At 38.4% G+C, this 23,100-nt stretch overlaps 1 long non-coding RNA gene across 1 annotated transcript in view; it reads right to left on the bottom strand.

Annotated features, from left to right (window-relative positions):
- LOC140841265 (uncharacterized) overlaps positions 1–21,432 on the bottom strand; it is a 28,934-nt gene extending 7,502 nt beyond the window's left edge. The window contains exon 1 of the long non-coding RNA XR_012120114.1: positions 21,106–21,432. This is a non-coding gene — a long non-coding RNA (uncharacterized lncRNA). The remainder of the gene's footprint in view (positions 1–21,105) is intronic.
- Positions 21,433–23,100: the final 1,668 nt, after the last annotated feature.

Genomic DNA, 23,100 nt, shown 5'->3' with positions numbered 1-23,100 from the left:
TTTCAGTTCAACTGGTGCCATTCTGTACGGAGCTCTAGAAATCGGTACCGTACCTGGCATCAGTTCAATGCTGAACTCTATCTCTCTAACTGGAGGTAATCCCGGGATCTCATCTGGGAAGACGTCAGCAAACTCACGTACCACTGGCAGATCTGCCAATGCTGGACTCGACTTCAGTAAATCTACTGAATATACAAGGAATCCTTCTGCTCCTTGCTGTAGCAATCGAGTCATAGATAATACGGATACTAAAGGAATTCTCGATCTAGAACCCTTCCCGTAAAATTTCCACTCCTCAGCCATGTCTGGTCTGAATCTTACTATCTTGTGGAAACAATCAACTGTTGCTCTGTACTTGATTAGCATGTCTATACCGATAATACAATCAAAATCGGACAAACCAAGTACAATGCAATCTAACTCAATCTCATGCCCGTCATACTGTAAGCACACAATGGTTAACCGAATTCACGGATATCAAACTCATCCCCAACGGAGAAGAGACAGACACTACAGTAGCTAAAGACTCTACAGGCAATGCATGACTTAATGCAAATCGTTCAGAAATAAATGTGTGTGAAGCACCGGTATCAATTAATACGTAAGCAGGATAACCACATAAAGAACAGTTACCTGCCACCACGTCATCTGGGGCTTCCTGGGCCTGCTCCTCTGTCAAAGCGAAGACTCTGGCCTGCTGTCTCGGAGGCTGACCAACTGTCTGGCTTCCTCCGGGCCTCTGCTGTGACTGAGCTGGCGCTGGCTGAAATGTGTGAACAGCAGCTGATCGTCTCTCAGTCTGTGCTGCTGATCCTGACGACTCGGCCCCCTGAGTTCTCTGCGAACCTCTCTGTGGACACACTTTAGCAAAGTGTCCCGGCTGTTTACAGAAGTTGCAACTACCAGTCACTCCCTGGCATTGCTCGGTTGCATGTCTTCCTCCGCAAGTCTTGCAATAAACTCCAGTGTAACTCTGGCTCAGTCTGGAACCACCGGAGCTGGAAGAACTACTCCCCGATTTCTTGAATTGCTTTCCCCTGGCTTTCAGAAATTCTTTCTTTCCTCCACTACTGCTGCCACTCTCAAATCTGGGAGGTGGTTGCTGTGGTCTCGGTGGAGGCACGAATGAAGCCTCTTTCTGTCTCATCAGACCGGCTTCTGCTCCCTTAGCTCTGTTCAGGGCATCAGTAAAATTATCCGGTCGCCCGGTGTTCACCAATGTGAAAATGTCGGGGTTCAAGCCATTGATGAACTGGTCAGCAGTAGCTTCTTCGCTGTCAGCCACATGTGGAGCAAATTTCAGCAAGGAGGAGAACTTTGACACGTACTCCTCTATGTTCATCGGTCCTTGCTTTAGATTGGCAAACTCCGCCCCCTTATCCTTCCGGTACGACACTGGAAAGAATCGTTGATAAAATTCAGTTCTGAATATATTCCAGGTAATATTCGTACCTCTATGCTCCATGGCTCTCTTCCTCGTAATCCACCAGTCCTTAGCAACATCGTGCAGCTGATGGCCAATCAATTTCACTCTCTTCTCATCCGTATACTCCAAGGATTCGAACAACATCTCTATATCATCGAGCCAACTCTCGCATTCCACAGCGTTCTCTGTGCCTTTCAAGGTCGGCGGATGAAATGATTGAAATCGTTTCAGTAACGTTTCCATTGGAGTTGGAGTGACATCATTGGAGGATTTGATGTACTTCCCTGTTCTGGTACTCGTCTCGGAGCATATCTAATAATCAAATAGATTAGTAACAGATACAACAATTCTGTTGCAACCTCCTCTGATTATCTTACTGCTGATCTAGAATCAGTACTGATCCAATCTCAATAAAACATATTACTATATCAAATCAGATAAACAAGTAACATGTAATAAAGCAGTAAGACATTCTAGCATTCAAAAGCAGGAAAGTAAGCCTCAGTCTACCCCGCTCACTAGCCTCTTCTATCTCAATCTAAAGGATCTATCGCTCTGATACCATCTGTTGTGGGGACCCGGACGCTAATCATCTTTTTAATCATGATTGAGACTAATTAATCAAGTATAATAAACAGGGTCTAAATTTTTATTTTTTTTTTTAAATGCGGAAGGTAATGGAATCAAACTCCTATACATATCAGTATAAAAGCATAAATCTGATAAAATATACAAACATACGCACTCAGGTTCAACAACTATTATCAAGTGTTTAAACCCTAGCTCTAGTCCAAGTCCGGTATCACCACTCTAATCTCAGTCTGTCTTCATCTCTGTGACCCTGTACCTGTCCCACCTGTTGTCATGCACACATACAAACAAGACAACAGCCGGATAACTCCGGTGAGATATAAATATACCAGTATAAACAATGTATTATATGCAATCATATAAAACATATATAAAAGCATAAACAAACATCAAAACATGTATCTAATCCGATTACATGAATTAATGACTCGTGATCTAATCTTATCTTATCTCAAATCTAGGGATCCCAATCTAATTTAGACTTTGGTATGCTGTATCGAGTGTGTCTGAGATAGACGTCGATCTACATCTGAAGCTCGTCGATACACCGTAAGTCTAGAGTCTTATCGGTTCTGAGAAAGACTCGGCGGTTCTGCCCTAGCTAGGCTGTCTGCCCTAGACTCGGACTCTGACCCTGTTCTAAGTCAATACATGCACATATCAATCTGATAATCTGCAAATATCAATGCAATAAAGTAAAGTATGTGATTTAGGGAAACTCAAGTCAAACCTAACTCGAGTTGTGCAATCCCGAATCAACATTTATTTATACCTTTCTTGCTGTTGATCTGATACAATCAAAGTCTTGATTCGAAGTCTGTCACTGTTCAATCTGGCAATGACAATATCAATATTCTGTATCAATATTCTAATCAAATCATAACATCTCTGTTTTATCAAATTCTGACGGTACAACCGTACAATCTTGCGATACTGATAATACTATATCAGTCTATATCAATTCCAAACGTTTACAATCAACCACCATCCAAATCTGATGTCAACTCTAGTCAATTTCATTCTGAAATTCATAACAATTCCATATTCAGTCCGTTTCTTAATCTGACTTCGATTCTACGCTGTCTAACATGTCAAGAATAACATATATGACGTGTATTCAATTCTAACAACATCATAATTTCAAAACATGTCAAAACGTAGTAAAACTTACGTCCAGTTGTAGCCTACGTCGATAGGAACTCGGTACCGAAGTCGGATTTAAATTTGGACGGACGGATTTTCGCAAAATCTCAATTTAAGATAAAAATACGAGGTTGGCTTTGATTTCTCGATTTCCTTTCATTTTCTCGTTTCTGAAGCAAAGATATACATATATATATATATACCTTGCATGCATTACACGACGTGGCCCATTCTTTCACCGAACACGTCTTAATGTCCGCCCGGGCGAGTAACTCTCGGCCCTCGAAAATTCAAGCAGTCTCGCTCGGGCGAGCACAAACTTCCGCCCGGGCGAGTAACTCTCGGCCCTCTTCCACTAGGCACTCGCGCTCGGGCGGTTAAAAACTTCCGCCCGGGCGCGCCATCTTCGACCAACAATTTAGTCTTCTCAAATTAATCTCAAAATGGTCCGGGTTATAATCGTGTCCACTAATAATCAATAATCTCCGATTAACATGATATAAAATCTTGGGCATTACAATTGTGATGTCCGAGCATGCAGATAGGTGCTCCTGGTAGAGTGCACTGAACAACCCTCTATAAAGGACTTTCCAAGTGGTTCTCACTTATCGAGTGAAAACGTCCTAGTTTATGGTTGTACACCATTAGTCCTTATGACCGGGACAACATTGAGACTCTATGTGCTAGCGTTTCACTTTGACTTGTTTACCGACTCTTGTGGAGTCGTCAGGTGGCAAGGTTGGGTGTTACGGCGAAGCATATAAGAGTCGATGCATTTTAGCCGGGGATTCATCGCTTATCTACGGGTATGGATATCCTATGTGTTTTTCATGTATGTGTGGGTTGAAATCTCTGATCAGAGTATGGTGGTAATTATGAAAGAGGTTTCATAGATTACACCATCGGTGCAACCACAACATGACACATAGTATCGATTCATTGACAACTCTCGATAAACCAATAGTTGTCGAATCGGTCGGGATATATGAGTTGAAGGGACCGTACTGTACGCTAACCATAATTGAATGGTTCTTGCAGGTACTATCATGTGATACCTAGGGAATCACGTAAGCGATGCTGCTAGGCGTTTAACGTGATTGGTTGGGTACTATCAGACTTGAGTTCTGACGTTCTTACTATCAAGGAGTTGATAAGTAAGAATGGAGCAATTGGGGTATGCTCGAATAAGGACATGTTTAGTCCGAATCACATAGAGATGTGAACCCACGGCTAGTTGTATCAATGAACCATTGAGGGCTACACAAGTATTAGCTTTGTAAATCCCGATGAGAAGTAAAATAGTTCAATGTGTTGAACGGCTTATAAATGTGTTTATAAGTGTAAAGAAAAATAGAAGTATGACTTCTATGAGAGAAATATAAATTTTAATTTATGGAAGTGTTCCTTAGATTAAAATTTGGCCAAGTAAATAATGTAGTTGAAAATTGTGATTTTCACAAACATTATTGAGGACTAAATTAAATTAATTCAAGTGTTGAATTAATTAAACACTAGTGGACCTAGTAGATTCTAAATAATTAAATAATTAATTCAAGTCCCACTAGTTAAATAATTATTTTAATTGAGCTTTACAAGACTCAATATAATTTAATTAATTCAAGTGTTGAATTAATTAAATTATATTGAGTCTTGTAAAGCTCAATTAAAATAATTATTTAACTAGTGGGACTTGAATAAATTCAAGTAATATTTAATTAATCTCAAATGTGTTTGAGATAATTAAAAATTTAGTCCATGGTTTTTAATGTGTTAGAAACCATATGATATATGTGAGACATGCTAGGGTTTGCATGCTTGGGAGGTGAAGAGGTGTGGATTACTTTTTATTAAAAAATTCAAAGGCATGCAACTTTTGAGAGACAACTTTTCACAAAACCAAGGCTAGTCTCCCACACACTCCCATTCCCTCACTTGGCCGAAATTTCCCATCCATTTTCTCTCCCATTTTTCTTCCATTTTTGTTCTCATTTCTTGGAGAGTAAAATCTTCTCTTTGAAAAATCCTTAAGTTTTTCTAGTGCAAAACTTAAGGGGGTTTGCCTTGCTAGTGGTGGGCCTTATTTCTTGAAGGAAAGAAGGAGGAGCTTGTAGATTTGTCTACCAAAGAAGAGCTTTGTTGTTTACAACAAAGTTGGTGCCATTCATCAACCTTGTGAGGTTGATAGGTATATCACTTTCTAACACCCTATGAATGAGTTCTTGATGTTTATTGTATTTTTGCTACACAAATGTATAGGGGCCGAAATTTTTTAAATTTTATGCTTCCGTTGCTTGTTTTCGGGCTCCCTAAATCGTTCCTAACAAGTGGTATCAGAGCTATGGTTACCATTTTGTGTAGCATAATACAATAATATTATGTTGAGATCGATTTCTAACCGCTTGAGAATTTTTGTGCATGAAAATCCATAAGGCCGAAAATTTTGGAATCAAAACAAAAAAAAATATTATTTTTTCGGGCAGCAACAGGGCTGTCCGAGCTGCCCAGAAATTTCGGGCAGCAAAGGGCAGCCCCTCGAAAAAGTGCAAGTTTTTAAATAAAAAAAAAAAAAATTTTGTTGCTGGAATCCGGCGACGGAGCTCCGGCGACGGCAATGACGGCTAGGGTTTCCAAAAGTGTTTTGGAGAATCTTAGTGTCATGGGCCTTGAGATGTTGGGCCATTGGATGGACAATATAATTTGTGAAATTTAAATGGGCCAAAATATTTTTGGTGAAAAATGGTTTTTGGGCCCTTAAGTTTAAATATACAATTGTTGCACATATTTTCTCATAAAATAAATAATTGAAGTTGGACTTTCATTACTTATAGTAAATTGTGATTTACAAGAAATTCGATTATGAATAAATTAATTTGAAAGTAGACAAAGGTGTTTGTATAATTTGTTAATTTAATTTATAATTGTGGCGGTTAGTGATTGGATCAAGATATATAATATTGGATCAATTAATTATAGTGATAATTAATTGATGGTGTATGATATGTGATATTATGCATGAAGGATGATCAAAAGCCCAAGCCCAATTTGCTAGGTGTATGCTAGGATATTTGTGTTGAATGATTGTAATAATTATCAATTTAAAGTGGGCTTGGTTTATGGCCCGTTCCCACCCCATGAGATGTATCCCTATGTGCCATGGATATTTAATTGTAAATATTAGAATAGTGGAAGATCAAGATTGGAAGATGGTGGCTTTGGTGATTATGAAGATCGAAGACATGTAATATTGGATGCTAATGTAATAATGTAGTTGCATTGCATCCCTTGCATTTACCCTAGGATTGGACCTAGGCCCGTGTTTAGCTCACACGAGCCATTAGTTTTGGGGCAATTGATCATCCTTGTACTGTTTTCTATTTATAATATATGCATGATATGTTATAAATAATGAGTATGTGCGTTATTATTATGATAATAACAAAGTTGCATGAATCCGACAAACATACGATCAAACATGGCGAGCTTTTAAAATAAAATTAATGATGAGACCTTTCAAAATTAAAAAACCCTCATTTTGAATTAGATTCAAAATTAATATCAAGTCCGAAAAGAGGAATTATAAATTTGTTTATAATTTCCTTGTCTTCCATCGACAATGGATGCATGATGAACGCTACCCGTACTCGGGGCTCGGCTCATATTATTGAGGGGGCCCTGGTTGCCGGAAAGCTATGACATCCATTGACATAGTGATGTGAACTACGTGGAACTCCCATGATTTCGGCTCATATTATTGAGGAAACTCATGGCGACCGTCCATTAAGGTTCAATATCGATGGGTTAGGCTTGACACGTAAAGATGAACGACGTCATATTATTGGGTCCTAATCAAACGTGAGACAAAAGTATACGTAGAGGGTTGCATAGCGATGCAATTGGAAACTACCTTTTAGGAATTGTGATTGGTCGATATTATTCGGGATCACAATTGGCTAATTGGACCTTACGTACCTACTGAGGAAAGTGTTTCCCGTTTTCACTAGAGGGTAGTGAAAATGTCAAAACAGTGGGGGCGATAATTTATAAAGTAAAAGTCCAAACTTTATATCTTATTAAATATTTTAAAATAGTCATTAACATTTATCTGTTTTACTTTTCAGTACAAATCTGTGACAATGTCATCAATTCGCAACCCGTTTTCCGTAATTCTCGAAAAACACGTTCTAATCGGACCAAAATATATCACTTGGCTAAGAAATTTAAAGATTGTCTTATACTCGGAGAAAATCGCATACACACTGACTGAGTCGCCCCCTGCTGAGGCTCCGACCAGCTGCACTCCTGAGGAATTGCAGACCTACAAGGATTGGTGCGACCATGACTTGAAGGCGAGGTGTTATATGCAGGCTTCGATGAACGATGAGCTGCAAAGGCGATTCGAGGATGCTAAGAATGCTGCTGACATTCATATGCACCTCAAGGAGCTCTTCGGTGAGCAAACTCGGCCTTTGAGGCATGCCACAGTAAAGGAGCTCATCACTTTACGCATGCGAGATGGGACTTCGGTCCATGAGCATGGCCTAAAGTTGATTGGGCTCGTGGACAAGCTTGTTGGCATGGATTTGATCTTGCCATCGGAGTTGACCACGGATGTGCTGTTGCTGTCGCTGCCTAGCTCTTTCGATCCTTTTGTCGTGAACTTCAATATGAACAAGCTCGAGCCCAGCCTTGAAGAGTTGGTGAACATGCTTGTGACCTTTGAGTCCACCATCAAAAAGGAGAAGTCGGTTCTTTATGTGGGCTCTTCATCTGGCACGAAGACCGGTCCACCTGGGAAAGGAAAGAAGCGTTCTTTCAAGCGCCCCAAGAAGAGCGAGCTCTTGAAGAGGCAGACTCCGAGTCCCGTAGTGGCAGCCGCGCCAGCCAAGGCTGAGAAGACAGTTGACATCTGTCATCACTGCAAGAAGCCTGGACATTGGAGGCGTAACTGCAGGGAATATCTTGCGCAGAAGGGTTCTGGCAAGGGTATGTTCTATATTGAAGTAAATATCTCGATTAATTCTACTTCTTGGGTATTAGATACCGGCTGTGGCTCACATCTCTGTAATGATTTGCAGGTGATGGGAAGAACTAGGAGGCTCCGAGAAGGTGAGACCTTCCTGAGGATGGGCAATGGAGCAAGGGTTGCTGCCAAAGCCGTAGGAGATGTTTATTTAATATTGAACAATGATTTTAAGCTTGTTTTGAGAGATGTTTTGTATGTACCAGACTTGGTTAAAGACATTATTTCCATTTCTATGCTTGATATTGATGGATTTTCTTGTTTATTTGGCAAAGGTGTTTGCAATATTTACAAGAATGAATGTTTAGTTGGTACGGGTGAACTTGAAAACAATCTCTACACCTTAAAATTAAAAGATATTCCACTTAACAATGTCCAAACGATAACAACAACAAATAAGCGCAAACAAGATACTCTTAATTCGGCACAATTATGGCATGCTCGATTAGGTCATATTTCCCTAAGAAGGATGAACAAGCTAGTGGGAGTTGGCATGTTTGATATGTCCGATATTAATGCTCTCACGACTTGTAAATCCTGTCTAAAAGGAAAGATGACCAAAATTCCTTTTAAGGGCCATGCGGAGCGAGCCAAAGGGTTATTGGATTTGATCCATACCGACGTGTGCGGTCCACTTAGCATCACCACTAAGCATGGACATTCCTACTTCATCACCTTTACCGATGACTTTTCGAGGTATGGGTATGTGTATTTGATGAAATACAAGTCTGAAGCCTTTGAAAGGTTCAAAGAATTCAGAAGTGAAGTAGAGAAACAATTGGGACGAAGCATCAAGACACTTCGATCGGATCGAGGTGGTGAGTACTTGAGTGCCGAGTTCCAAGAGTATCTTAGAGAGAATGGGATTCTCTCGCAGTGGACTCCGCCCGCTACACCACAATTGAATGGTGTTTCGGAGCGTCGTAACCGGACTTTGATGGACATGGTTCGGTCTATGATGGGGTTCACGGAGTTACCGCCATCTTTTTGGGGATATGCGCTTGAAACAGCGGCACTGTTGTTGAACAATGTCCATACAAAGGCAGTTGACAAAACTCCATATGAGATATGGATGGGTAAGCCTCCCAAGTATTCTTATCTTAGAATATGGGGGTGTCCTGCTTATGTGAAGCAGACAGTGGGAGATAAATTGGATAGTCGATCCATTTTATGCTATTTTGTGGGATATCCAAGGAATTCAGTTGGATATTACTTCTATCATCCCCAAGAAACAAATGTGTTTGTTTCTAGGAACGCAACCTTTTTGGAAAAGGAATTTCTATTGGATAGAAAAGGCGAGATGATAGAACTCGAAGAGGTTCGAGAGACACCCACAGTTGTAGAACCCACACCCAATGAGCTAAGTGAGGAGATACAAGCTCCTAGAAGATCCGAGAGGGTCTCAAGACCACCTGTAAGGTATGGTCTGCTTCTTGAAGAGGGCCATGATGAGCCTAATCTTGGATGTGATCCAAGGACCTTCAAAGAAGCGTTATCGGATGCCGATTCATCCAAGTGGCTTGAAGCAATGGAATCTGAGATGAATTCCATGCATTCGAACCAATTGTGGAATCTTGTGGATCCACCTGAGGGAACTGTTCCCATAGGGTGTAAATGGATTTACAAGAGGAAACTTGGGGCGGATGGGAAGGTATTGACCTTCAAAGCGCGATTGGTAGCAAAAGGGTATACTCAAAGACAAGGTGTTGACTATGAGGAAACCTTTTCTCCAGTTGCGATGTTCAAGTCCATTAGGATATTGCTAGCCATAGCTGCATGGTATGACTATGAGATATGGCAGATGGATGTGAAGACAGCCTTCCTTAATGGGGATATTAAGGAAGAAATTTACATGTCTCAACCTGAAGGGTTTACATCCATCAGAAGTGAGCATATGGTATGCAAACTTCAAAGATCTATTTATGGTCTTAAGCAGGCATCGAGGAGCTGGAACCTCAGATTCGATAGTACAATCAAAGAGTTTGGTTTTACTAAGAATCCTGAGGAACCCTGTGTGTATAAGAAGGTCAGTGGGAGTGCTGTGACATTCCTTGTTCTTTATGTTGATGACATTCTACTCATTGGGAATGATGTAGGAATGTTGCAATCAACAAAGATATGGTTAGCAAGTAAGTTCTCAATGCAGGACTTGGGTGAAGCATCTTTTGTATTGGGAATACAGATCTATAGAGATAGATCAAGAAGATTGCTTGGTCTCACCCAGTCCACATACATTGATACCATCGTGAAGCGGTTCTCGATGGATGAGTCCATGAGAGGACATCTACCAATGTATCATGGCGTGTCTCTATCCAAGTCTATGTCTCCCAAGACTGATGCAGAGATAGCGGCGATGACACGAATTCCGTATGCTTCGGCTATTGGTAGTATCATGTATGGGATGATATCTACACGTCCTGACGTGGCATTTGCACTAAGTGTAGTGAGTAAATATCAATCCAACCCTGGTCTTCCACACTGGAAAGCTGTGAAAGACATCCTCAAGTATTTGAGAAGGACCAATAAGTTGTTTTTGGTCTATGGTGGTGGAGAACTAAAATTGGAAGGCTATACCGACTCTAGCTTCCAAAGCGATGTTGATGACTCGAAGTCAACCTCCGGATTCATATTCATGCTCAATGGTGGTGCTGTCTCTTGGAAGAGTTCCAAGCAAGAAAGTACTGCGGATTCCACCACTGAAGCAGAATATATTGCTGCATCGGCTGCAGCAATGGAGGCTGTTTGGATTAGGAATTTCGTCAAAGAGTTGGGCGTCATTCCAAATGGAGTTGCTCCTATCCCGGTGATGTGCGACAACACGGGAGCCATAGCTCAGGCGAAGGAGCCAAGGTCTCATCAGAAGTCCAAACACGTATTGAGAAAGTACCACATCCTCAGAGAGATCGTGGAAAGAGGAGATGTCACGATTGACAAAGTCGGCTCCGCAGATAATGTTGCTGATCCACTAACTAAGCCTTTACCAGGACCATCATTCGAGAAGCATCGCGAATCAATGGGTCTGAAGTATATGGGTAGTTGGCTCTAGTGCAAGTGGGAGATTGTTAGAGTAGGTACACGTCGAGCCAAGTGTTGGCCGACTGTTCACGATGAAACTCTTTGTATAAACGATCTTTATTTTTAATAATATTTGAATTTATTAATTTGGCGCATCTTATCTTTATACCCATGCGAGTTGCATAGATAAAGTCCTTGAATATACAAATAGTAGAAAGAATATGAGATGCTCATATGATGAGTATCATGAAACTCATATTTGTAATACTGTATATTCTAAATTGTTCCTAGTCGATTCAGCCGCCACTAAGAAGGATATAGGCCGCTCGAGTTAGAGACTAGTATCTGCGATGTGAGTACCATGTTTCATTGGTAGGGGACATTGTGATGTCCGAGCATGCAGATAGGTGCTCCTGGTAGAGTGCACTGAACAACCCTCTATAAAGGACTTTCCAAGTGGTTCTCACTTATCGAGTGGAAACGTCCTAGTTTATGGTTGTACACCATTAGTCCTTATGACCCGGGACAACATTGAGACTCTATGTGCTAGCGTTTCACTTTGACTTGTTTACCGACTCTTGTGGAGTCGTCAGGTGGCAAGGTTGGGTGTTACGGCGAAGCATATAGGAGTCGATGCATTGTAGCCGGGGATTCATCGCTTACCTACGGGTATGGATATCCTATGTGTTTTTCATGTATGTGTGGGTTGAAATCTCTGATCAGAGTATGGTGGTAATTATGAAAGAGGTTTCATAGATTACACCATCGGTGCAACCACAACATGACACATAGTATCGATTCATTGACAACTCTCGATAAACCAATAGTTGTCGAATCGGTCGGGATATATGAGTTGAAGGGACCGTACTGTACGCTAACCATAATTGAATGGTTCTTGCAGGCACTATCATGTGATACCTAGGGAATCACGCAAGCGATGCTGCTAGGCGTTTAACGTGATTGGTTGGGTATTATTAGACTTGAGTTCTGACGTTCTTACTATCAAGGAGTTGATAAGTAAGAATGAAGCAATTGTGGTATGCTCGAATAAGGACATGTTTAGTCCGAATCACATAGAGATGTGAACCCACGGCTAGTTGTATCAATGAACCATTGAGGGCCACACAAGTATTAGCTTTGTAAATCCCGATGAGAAGTAAAATAGTTCAATGTGTTGAACGGCTTATAAATGTGTTTATAAGTGTAAAGAAAAATAGAAGTATGACTTCTATGAGAGAAATATAAATTTTAATTTATGGAAGTGTTCCTTAGATTAAAATTTGGCCAAGTAAATAATGTAGTTGAAAATTGTGATTTTCACAAACATTATTGAGGACTAAATTAAATTAATTCAAGTGTTGAATTAATTAAACACTAGTGGACCTAGTAGAGTCTAAATAATTAAATAATTCAAGTATTGAATTAATTAAATTATATTGAGTCTTGTAAAGCTCAATTAAAATAATTATTTAACTAGTGGGACTTGAATAAATTCAAGTAATATTTAATTAATCTCAAATGTGTTTGAGATAATTAAAAATTTAGTCCATGGTTTTTAATGTGTTAGAAACCATATGATATATGTGAGACATGCTAGGGTTTGCATGCTTGGGAGGTGAAGAGGTGTGGATTACTTTTTATTAAAAAATTCAAAGGCATGCAACTTTTGAGAGACAACTTTTCACAAAACCAAGGCTAGTCTCCCACACACTCCCATTCCCTCACTTGGCCGAAATTTCCCTTCCATTTTCTCTCCCATTTTTCTTCCATTTTTGTTCTTCATTTCTTGGAGAGTAAAATCTTCTCTTTGAAAAATCCTTAAGTTTTTCTAGTGCAAAACTTGAGGGGGTTTGCCTTGCTAGTGGTGGGCCTTATTTCTTGAAGGAAAGAAGGAGGGGCTTGTAGATTTGTCTACCAAAGAAGAGCTTTGTTGTTTACAACAAAGTTGGTGCCATTCATCAACCTTGTGAGGATGATAGGTATATCACTTTCTAACACCCTATGAATGAGTTCTTGGTGTTTATTGTATTTTTGCTACACAAATGTATAGGGGCCGAAATTTTTTAAATTTTATGCTTCCGTTGCTTGTTTTCGGGCTCCCTAAATCGTTCCTAACAACAAGTCCAACATATTAAATAATTAAAGTTTTAATGGACTTTGATTAAATTAATTAAATTAGTTAGACTAGTCCAATTAATTAAATCAAGCCCATTAATGTTAATTATGTAATTAGAGTTTAATTTATTATAAATAACATATGTTAAGAAAAACCTTAAAAAACCACCAACCAAAATTCGAGAGACCCACCTCCAAGGAAAGGAAAATTCGGCCACTTGCTTTTAAGGAAAAAAAATTATTGTGCAGTCTCTCAATTATTTTCTCTTCAACGCAAATTTTTTTTTTTTAAATTTCTAGTGCAAATTGAAAAAGAATAAATCATCTAGTCGTGGACCTAATTCGAAGTAGATCGAAGAACGTTCGTATGGATTCACGAAGAGCTATCTCCGCTAACCCCGGAATAGTTGGAGCCACGTGATTTATTCACCAAAGGTATAATTACTAAACATCCTATGTATGTTTGATTATGAAAATCATACGAGCGTCCAAATCAAATATATTTTGATTGTCAAAATAAAATAAAAATTTTAAAACTTCCGCTGCGTTTGGGCGTGTAGAAAACCGGATCTAACAGTGGTATCAGAGCCAGGTTTTCTAAATCGTATGGTTTTTAAATCATATTGAATAATTATTTCTAACCACACAAGAAAATTTTTCAGAAAATTGATGCACCATTAAAAAGTTTATTTTTCCAGAAATTAAATAAAAAAAAATTATGGGGGCTACCCGGAACTGTTCCGGGCAGTGCACTGTGCGCGCCTGCGCGCACAGCGTGCCGCCGCGCAGGCGCCCGCGCGCACAGGGCCCTTGCGGCTGCCCGAAACGTTCGGGCAGTGTGGCGGGCAGCGCGGGCGGCTGCCCGGGAGTGTCTCGGGAACCGTTCTGGATGATGGGCTTGAATTGTTTGGGCCTAGGGTGCAATTTTCTGATTTTTCAATTTTTTGGGTTAAATGGCTATTTTCGAAAATTGGTTCAATTTTTATTTTGGAAAATTGATTTTTAGAAAATTAATAATTTTCTTGCGAAATAAATAATTAGAATATGATTTTAATTATTTATGGTAAAAATGAGTTTTTACAAGAAATCAATTATTATTGATTTAATTGGAAATTAAATAAAGGGGTTTATTTAATTTGTTAAATTCTTTAATATTTGTGGTGGTTAGTCATAAATTATTCGATATATGATTTATCAATTAATTAAATTGTTTAATTAAATTGATGTTAATATTTGATATTAAATGTATGAAGGATGATCGAGAGCCTTGACCAATGTGTTAGGTGTATGTTAGGATATTTTACTCTTTTGTTCATTTTTTAATATTTGATATTAGTAAAGTGTGCCTTGTTTATGGCTCGTTCCCACATCATGAGATGTATCCCTTATGTGCCATGGCTATTTAAATGTAATTATTAGAAATAGTGGGAGATCAAGACTGGAAGATGGTGGGCCCGATGATCAATATGAAGACATGTAAAATATTGGAAGCTCTTGTAATTGTTGCATTTGCATCCCTGCATTCACCTAGGTTTTGGACCTGGATCCATGTTTGGCTCACATGGATCTAATAGTGTTGGCAATCGATCATCCTTATTTATTGTTGAATGTCATATTATGATATATGTGGTATATAGTAGTATGCATGTATGTGTATTATTATATGATATAGTTGCATGAATCCGGCAAACATACAAACTCGTGGCACGTGATTTTTAAATTAAAATGATGAGACAATTTTAAAATTAAAATCCCTCATTTTGAATATGATTCAAAATTTATATCAAATCGAAAAAGTAAAAATTAAAAGAGTTTGATTTTTCCTTGCCTTCCATCAACCGTGGTTGCATGTTGATCGCTACCCGCGGACATTGTCTGGCTCATATTATTGGGGAGGCCTGGACGCCGGAAAGCTGTGACTTCCACCGGACATATGATGTGAATTGAGTGGAACTCCCATGACTTCGGCTCATATTATTGGGGGAACTCATGGCGACCGTCTACTACAATTCAATATTGATGGGTTGGTTTGACACGCGAAAATAAACGACGTCATATTATTGGGTCCTTATTAAACGTGAGGCAAAACACGCGGAGGTTGTATATGGATACAATTGGATTCTACCTTTTAGAAATTATAATTGGCTGATATTATTCGGGATTATAATTGGCTAATTGGACTCTACGTGCCCACTAAGGAAATATGATTTCCCTTTTTTATCAGAGGGTGGTGGAAATGTCAAAATAGTGGGAAAGAGATTTATAAAATAAAATCCATATTTTATATCTTAAAATTATTTTAAAATAATTAGCAACCATTATTCTGTTTCAGTATCAGTATATTTTCGATTTCGTTACGTAATACTTTTTTATTAAAAAGCTAATCGAATCTAATTTTCAAGACTGGTTGGGAAAATTGTTCTGAATTCAGAGAAAATGGCATACACACTAATGTTAGTCTTGTTGAACTGACAAAAGCATGCAAGATGGTAGGACCATAGTATGCAAGCTAAAGTGTAACATGCTCTCTTTTATGTCAAACGAACAGTAGAGACAGTTTGAGGAAATTTGGAATGCTACTGACATTCGAATGCACGTGCAAGAGTTGCATGGTGCATGAAACTATGCACACCACTTTCAAGGAGCTCATGACTACATGCATGCAAGATGGGGCTCTTGCCCATGAGCGTGGTGTACATATGATTGGGCTTATTGAAAATGTGGTGGGCCTGGAATATGTGATTCCTAACGAGTTTTTTGATGACATCAATTTGTTGTCTTTCTCTTCCTCATTTGACGGGGTTATGGTGAACTTCAATTTGAATAAGATAGATGATAGCCTTGATGAGCTAGTCAATACGCTTAAAACTTATGAGATCACCATAAAACAGGAAATTATTGTTTTTCTCATGGGCAACTCGTCAGACGAAAATGGCCCACAAGGTAAGGGAAAAAAATGTTCTGCCCCTCACAAGAAAAACAATCCCAATAAGAGGCAAACTCTGAAAGACACTTAAAAGGTCTACAAAGCCCGATTAGTCAGAACATATTTATTTCACTGCAAGAAGTTCGGACATAAGAAATTATATGCGCCAGAAATGTTCTGAAAATGATAAGTGAATGTCCAAGTAAACATGATTTCAACAACAAATAAAAAAAAAGAAAGTTAGATGATCCAAATCTCACACAAATATGGCACGCTAGACTATGTCACATTTCCCAAAGAAGGATGCTCAAACTAGTGGGAGAAGGCATGTTTGACTTGTCAGACATAAATTCTCTACTTTCTTGTAAATCATGTCTAAAAAGAAAAATGACAAAGACTCCATTCGATGGAAACGTGGAACATGCACATGGTCTACTGGATTTGATCCACACAGACGTTTGTGGCCCGCTAAGTGTTAGCACAAAATATGAGAAATCCTACTTCGTTACCTTTACTGATGACCATTCGAGGTATTGGTATGTTTATATGATGAAACACAAATCTGAAGCATTTGAAAAGTTCAAAGAATTCAGATCTGAAGTAGAAAATCAGCTAGAAAGAAGTATTAATGCACTTCGATCTGGTCGAGGTGGAGAATACTTAAGTGCTGAATTTTTGGGTTATCTAAAAGAGAATGTGATTCTCTCACAGTTGACTATACCAGCAACACCACAATTGAATGGTGTTTCTGAACATTATAAGCGAACCTTGTTGGACATGGTTCGATCAATGATGAGATTCACTGAATTGCCTACATCGTTTTGGGGCTTTGCGCTTGAAACTGCGACAATGTTGTTGAATAATGTTTATACTAAAACAGTGGATAAAACACCATATGAGATATGGATGGGTAAAACTCCCAAATATTCTTACATGAGAATATGAGGATGTCCTGCTTACGTGAAGCAGACAGTGGGAGACAAATTGAATAGTAAATCCACTTTGTGCTACTTTGTAGGATATCCAAATAATTCTGTTGGATATTATTTCTATCATCCCAATGAAGCAAAATGTTTGTTTCAAGAAATGCCACATTTTTGGAAAGAGAATTTCTATTAGATAGAAAATGAAAGATGATAGAACTTGAAGAAATTCAAGATACTCCCTCAACTATAGTAGTTGAACCTAATCCCCAACAACCAGAAGTTGAAGTACAAGCTCCTAGAAGGTCTGATAGGGTTATTAGACCACCTGCAAGATATAAGCTTCTTCATGAACAAGGCCATGATGAGTCTTGTGTTGGATATGATCCAATGAATTTCAAAGAAGTATTATCTGATACTGATTCAACCAAATGGCTTGAAGCCATGCAGTAAGAAATAGACTCTATGTATTCAAACCAAGTCTGGACATTAGTGGATCCACCTGAGGGAATCGTTCTCATAGGATGCAAATGGATCTACAAAAGAAAGCTTGGGGCGGATGGGAAGATAGTGGTTGCAAAAGGATATACTCAAAGGCAAAGAGTTGACTATGAGGAAACTTTTTCACCAGTTGCTATGTTTAAGTCCATTAGAATACTACTAGCCATAGCAGCATGGTATGACTATGAGATATGGCAAATTGATGTAAAGACTGCATTCCTCAATGGAGACATCAAAGAAGAAATTTATATGTCTCAACCTGAGGGATACACATCAGTAGAAGTGAGCATAAGGTATGCAAACTTCAGATATCAACATATGGTCTCAAGCAGGAGTCAAGGAGTTGGAACCTCAGATTTGATAGCACTATCAAAGAGTTTGGTTTTGCTAAAAATCCTGAGGAACCATATGTGTACAAGAAAATTAGTGGGAGTGCAGTGACATTCCTAGTACTTTACGTTGATGATATCCTGCTCATTGAGAATGATGTAGGATTATTGCAATCAACTAAAGTATGGTTGGCCTATAAATTCTCCATGAAAGACATGTGTGAAGCATCCTATGTATTGGGAATACAAATCTATAGAGATAGATAAAAAAGATGCTAGGACTCACCCAAGTCACATATATCGATATCATTCTAAAACGATTCTCTATGGAAGAGTCCAAGAGAAGATACTTACCAATATGTCATGGTATTACTCTATCTAAAGCTATGTGTCCCAAAACTGATGAAGAGATAGAGATGATGACACGTATTCCATATGTGTCAGCTATTGGTAGTATCATGTATGGTATGATATCAACATGTCCTGATGTTGCTTACGCTTTGAGTGTTACAAGAAGATATCGGGCGAATCCTGGTCCAATGCATTGGAAGACCGTGAAAGATATTCTTATGTACTTGATAAGAACTAAGAACTTGTTCATGGTCTAAGGGGGTGGAGAATTAAAATTGGAAGGCTACACTGATTCTAGCTTCCAATGTGACGTAGATGATTCGAAATCAACCTCTGGTTTTGTATTCATGCTATATGGTGCGGCTGTATCTTGGAAAGGTTCCAAGCAAGACACGTTGCGGATTCCACTACTGAAGCTGAATACAGTGTTGCATCTGATGCAGCCAAAGAGGTAGTTTGGATGAGGAATTTTGTCCAAGAGTTGGACGTCGTTCCTAATAAAGTTGATCCAGTCCCGGTGTACTGCGACAACACTGGTGCCGTTGCGCAAGCAAAGGAACCAAGGTCTCATCAAAGATCCAAACATATACTGAGGAAGTTCCACATCATATGGGAGATTGTGGGAAGAGGAGATATATCAGTCGAAAGAGTCCCCTCTGCAGATAATGTTGCTGATACACTTGCATAGACCTTGCCAGGACCATTGTTTCAGAAGCATCGCGAAACAATGGGATTAAAGTGAAGGGTAGTTGGCTCTATGGCAAGTGGGAGATTGTTAGAGTAGATGCCCTGCAAGCCAACGGTTGGCTAGGGAATTTATTGACTCAAGTGAAATAAACAATCTTTATTTTAATATAATTTAACTTTTAATGGTTTCGTAATACTTTATCTGTATACCCATGCAAGCAGCATAGATAAAGTCCTTGATTATGCTTTAATACAAATGAATCGTAATTCGATGTTGAAACTCATTTGTAAACACTGCATATTCTAAATTCGTTCCTAGTCGATTCAGCCGCCTAAAACATGGATAAAGGTCGCTTGAGCTCGAGACTAGCATCTGTGATGTTGTGTACCACGTTTCTTGGTAAGGGCATAGAGATGTCCAAACATACAGATGGGTAGTCATATGATGATTATACCGAACAACCCTCCCTCGGATTTTCCAAGTGGTTATCATTCATCGAGAGGATAAGTCCGTGGTTATGATTGTACACCATTAGTCCTTACGACCCGGGACAACACTGAGGCTCTATATGCTAGGGCTGTGCTTTGACTCGTTTACCGGCTCCAGGAGAGTAATCAGGTGGCGAGGTTGGGTATAGTTGCGACACATATAGGAGCCAGTGTATTGTAGTCGGGGATTCACCGCTCACCTGCGGGTGTGGATATCCTATGTGATCTTATGTAATAATAGTGCATGGAATCTCTGGCCAGAGTATGAGATGTACATTGGAGAAGGAGTTCTCCAAATAGTACACGCGATGCCACTATTAAAGTTATCACATAGTTATCGAATTAATATGCAACTCTTGATGAACCAATGGTTGCAGATTCGATCGGGATATATGAGATGAAGGGACCGTACTGTACGTTAATCATAATCGACTGGTTCTTGCAGGCACTATCTGTGATACCTAGGGGATCATGGGGCGATGCTACTAGACGTTCTTACCATGATCCGATGGGTGCAATCAGAAATGAGTTCTGACATTCTTGATCAATGTGTTGATGAAAAGAATGGGGCTAACTAGGGTAAGCCCGAATAAAGGATTATGTCCTGAATCACAAAGAGTTGTGAACCCACGGCTAGCTGTATCCCTGAACCATTGAGGGTCACACAAGTACTGGATCGTTCGTTCCCGTTGAGAGAATAAATTCAAGAAGTTGAATTTATATTATATAGTAAATTCAAGGTGTTGAATTTATGATAATTAAATTTTGAGAGAATAAATTCAAGTAGTTGAATTTATAAAATTTGAGAATTTAATTTATTAAACTCAAATGTTGAGTTTATTAAATATTAAATTTTGGAGGTGATAAAAATTCAAGGAGTTGAATTGATAATTTAAATAATAGATTCAAATGTTGAATTTATAAGGTATTTAATTTATTAAGCTCAAAAGTTGAGTTGATTAATTAATAAATTAAATATGATGGATAATATGTTTAATGGGCTTGTAGGGGTACAAGTCTAACATATTAAATAATTAAAGTTTTAATGGACTTTGATTAAATTAATTAAACTAGTTAGACTAGCCCAATTAATTAAATCAAGCCCATTAATGTTAATTATGTAATTAGGGTTTAATTTAATTATAAATAACACATGTTAAGAAAAACCCTAAAAAACCACCAACCAAAATTCGAGAGACCCACCTCCAAGGAAAGGAAAATTCGGCCACTTGCTTTTAAGGAAAAAAAATTATTGTGCCGTCTCTCAATTATTTTCTCTCCAACGCAAAATATCTTCCAAATTTCTAGTGCAAATTGGAAGAGGAATAAACCATCTAGTCGTGGACCTAATTCGAAGTAGATCGAAGAACGTTCGTATGGATTCACGAAGAGCTATCTCCGCTAACCCCGGAATAGTTGGAGCCACGTGATTTATTCACCAAAGGTATAATTACTGAACATCCTATGTATGTTTGATTATGAAAATCATACGAGCGTCCAAATCAAATATATTTTGATTGTCAAAATAAAATAAAAATTTTAAAACTTCCGCTACGTTTGGGCGTGTAGAAAACCGGATCCAACAATACCCCACTTTTTGGAACTGCTTCTAGTAATCCTCTCATAGTGGTAAGAATTTCCATTACTTTTCTGGGCGTTGTGTTGCAATTATTGTATCAAAAGTTTGAGAATGTATAGTTCAAATAAGATGAAGCTATTAGTGTATCCCTTGTATTTTTACGAGGATTACACAGCAATAAATCAAACAGAAATACTCCCGGGTGTAAAATACCGAGGAGCAGGTCTTCACCCGACAAATGTCTGTTGGAAAAACTTACTGGTAGTAGGGGTAGGATCGGGTATGGATCTGTCCCGTATTTCTTGTACTCAATCTATGTTTCAAAGACATTTTTTTCCTCTTTATCCCATGCTGGATAATTGTCGGGGCCCGAATTTTCAGAATATCTTGGGATAGAGAAAGATATCACGAAAAGTAAATTTTTTTAATCCATAATCTCCAAATACATATTGATAGATAAGTCAATTTTTCAAAGATACAATTTTTAATATGGAATAAACTAGACCCGAGTGTAAACGAGTACAAATTGAATAAACAGAGAAATTATAATTCAATCTACATATAATCAAATTGAAAATACAACAAATAGAGACAATAAACACAACTTCACAAAGAATAAAACAATTATACCGTCTCGATTCTCACTAATTGAAGTGAGACTTTCACGTTATATGGAATAAATCAGACCTGAAATGTCCAATAATCATGGAGTAGACGCTTCCCAATCTCTGCAAACCTGAAAAACCAATAATGGAAAAAACTCGTGGATAAAATGGATTTTCATTTATCAAAACAGCATTCATAAAATTTTTATTAACCTTTAAAGATTTTCCTCCCGATGGAAAAACTGGATCGATGTGATTTTCCTCCCGCTGAAAAAGATGGATTGACGTGATTTTCCTTCTCGGTCACAGACTCAACTCTTCTAGGTTTAGGAAATTTGGAGAGGAAAGAAAAAAATGAGAGCTCAATGTGTTTGTTGGTAGATGAGATCCTACCGTGTGGGTACTACCTATTTTATTTCAACGGGTAAGATCTTACCACACATATAATTTCAAAAAAAAAGTGGGTTTTATATAAATAGACAAATCTTGATCATCCATCTTATCATGAGAGTAATGTCCACATGAGGAGGATGAAATAAATCGTGTTTAGTGGGTGGCTTCGGCCCAATGTGTTAATAATTCTATTGATAAAATATTTTAAATATTAATAATATTATTTTAGGTCGGAACATTAATAAAATTGGATAGAGATTATTTTCCGATCCTTCTCTCTACATTGATCTGGAGGGGACAAATCCCATAAATTGGGTCGAGAAACAATTGGATAGGGAAAGATTTGGGATGGGAACGGGATGATATTCAGGATGAGTCGGGATTTTGGGATTTTTTTCGAGAAACAATTGGATAGGGAAAGATTTGGGATGGGAACGGGATGATATTCACAGTGTGTTTGGCAACCTGGATTTGGGAGTATTTCATGGGATTTGGATTTCAAAATCCTATTTTTACTGTTTGGCAAGATGTTAAAAAAAAAAGATTTGGATTTGCTTAGGATTTCATGGGATTTCAACAAGTATATCCAAATCCCATCAAATTTGATAAGATTTGGTGGGATTTGGATTTTAAAAACATAAAATTACTTTTTTATCCAACACATCATTCTCCACCAAAAGTATATAAGGGTAGTTTAGTAAAATTTTAAAATTCCAAATTCGAATCTTTTTTTCTCCAAACAAGAAATGGATTTTTAAATACTATTTTTAAATTTTAAACCAAACACCAAATGGAATTTCAAATACTTGAATTTCCAAATCCAATTCCAAATCCAATTCTAAATCCCACAAAATCCTCTCAAATCCTGGTTGTCAAACACACTGTCAGGATGAGTCGGGATTTTGGGATTTTTTTTCTAGCCTTAATTTGCAGCTTTTGGTTTTATTTTTAAATTTTAAGGAAGTGTTTTAAGAAATAATTTTCGTAAATAGAATGGTTTGTTTTGT

The sequence above is a fragment of the Primulina eburnea genome, chromosome 9 (assembly GCF_022965805.1).
Source record: "Primulina eburnea isolate SZY01 chromosome 9, ASM2296580v1, whole genome shotgun sequence".
NCBI classification, from domain to species: Eukaryota; Viridiplantae; Streptophyta; class Magnoliopsida; order Lamiales; family Gesneriaceae; genus Primulina; species Primulina eburnea.
This window is presented reverse-complemented; position numbering and strand designations above follow the sequence as displayed.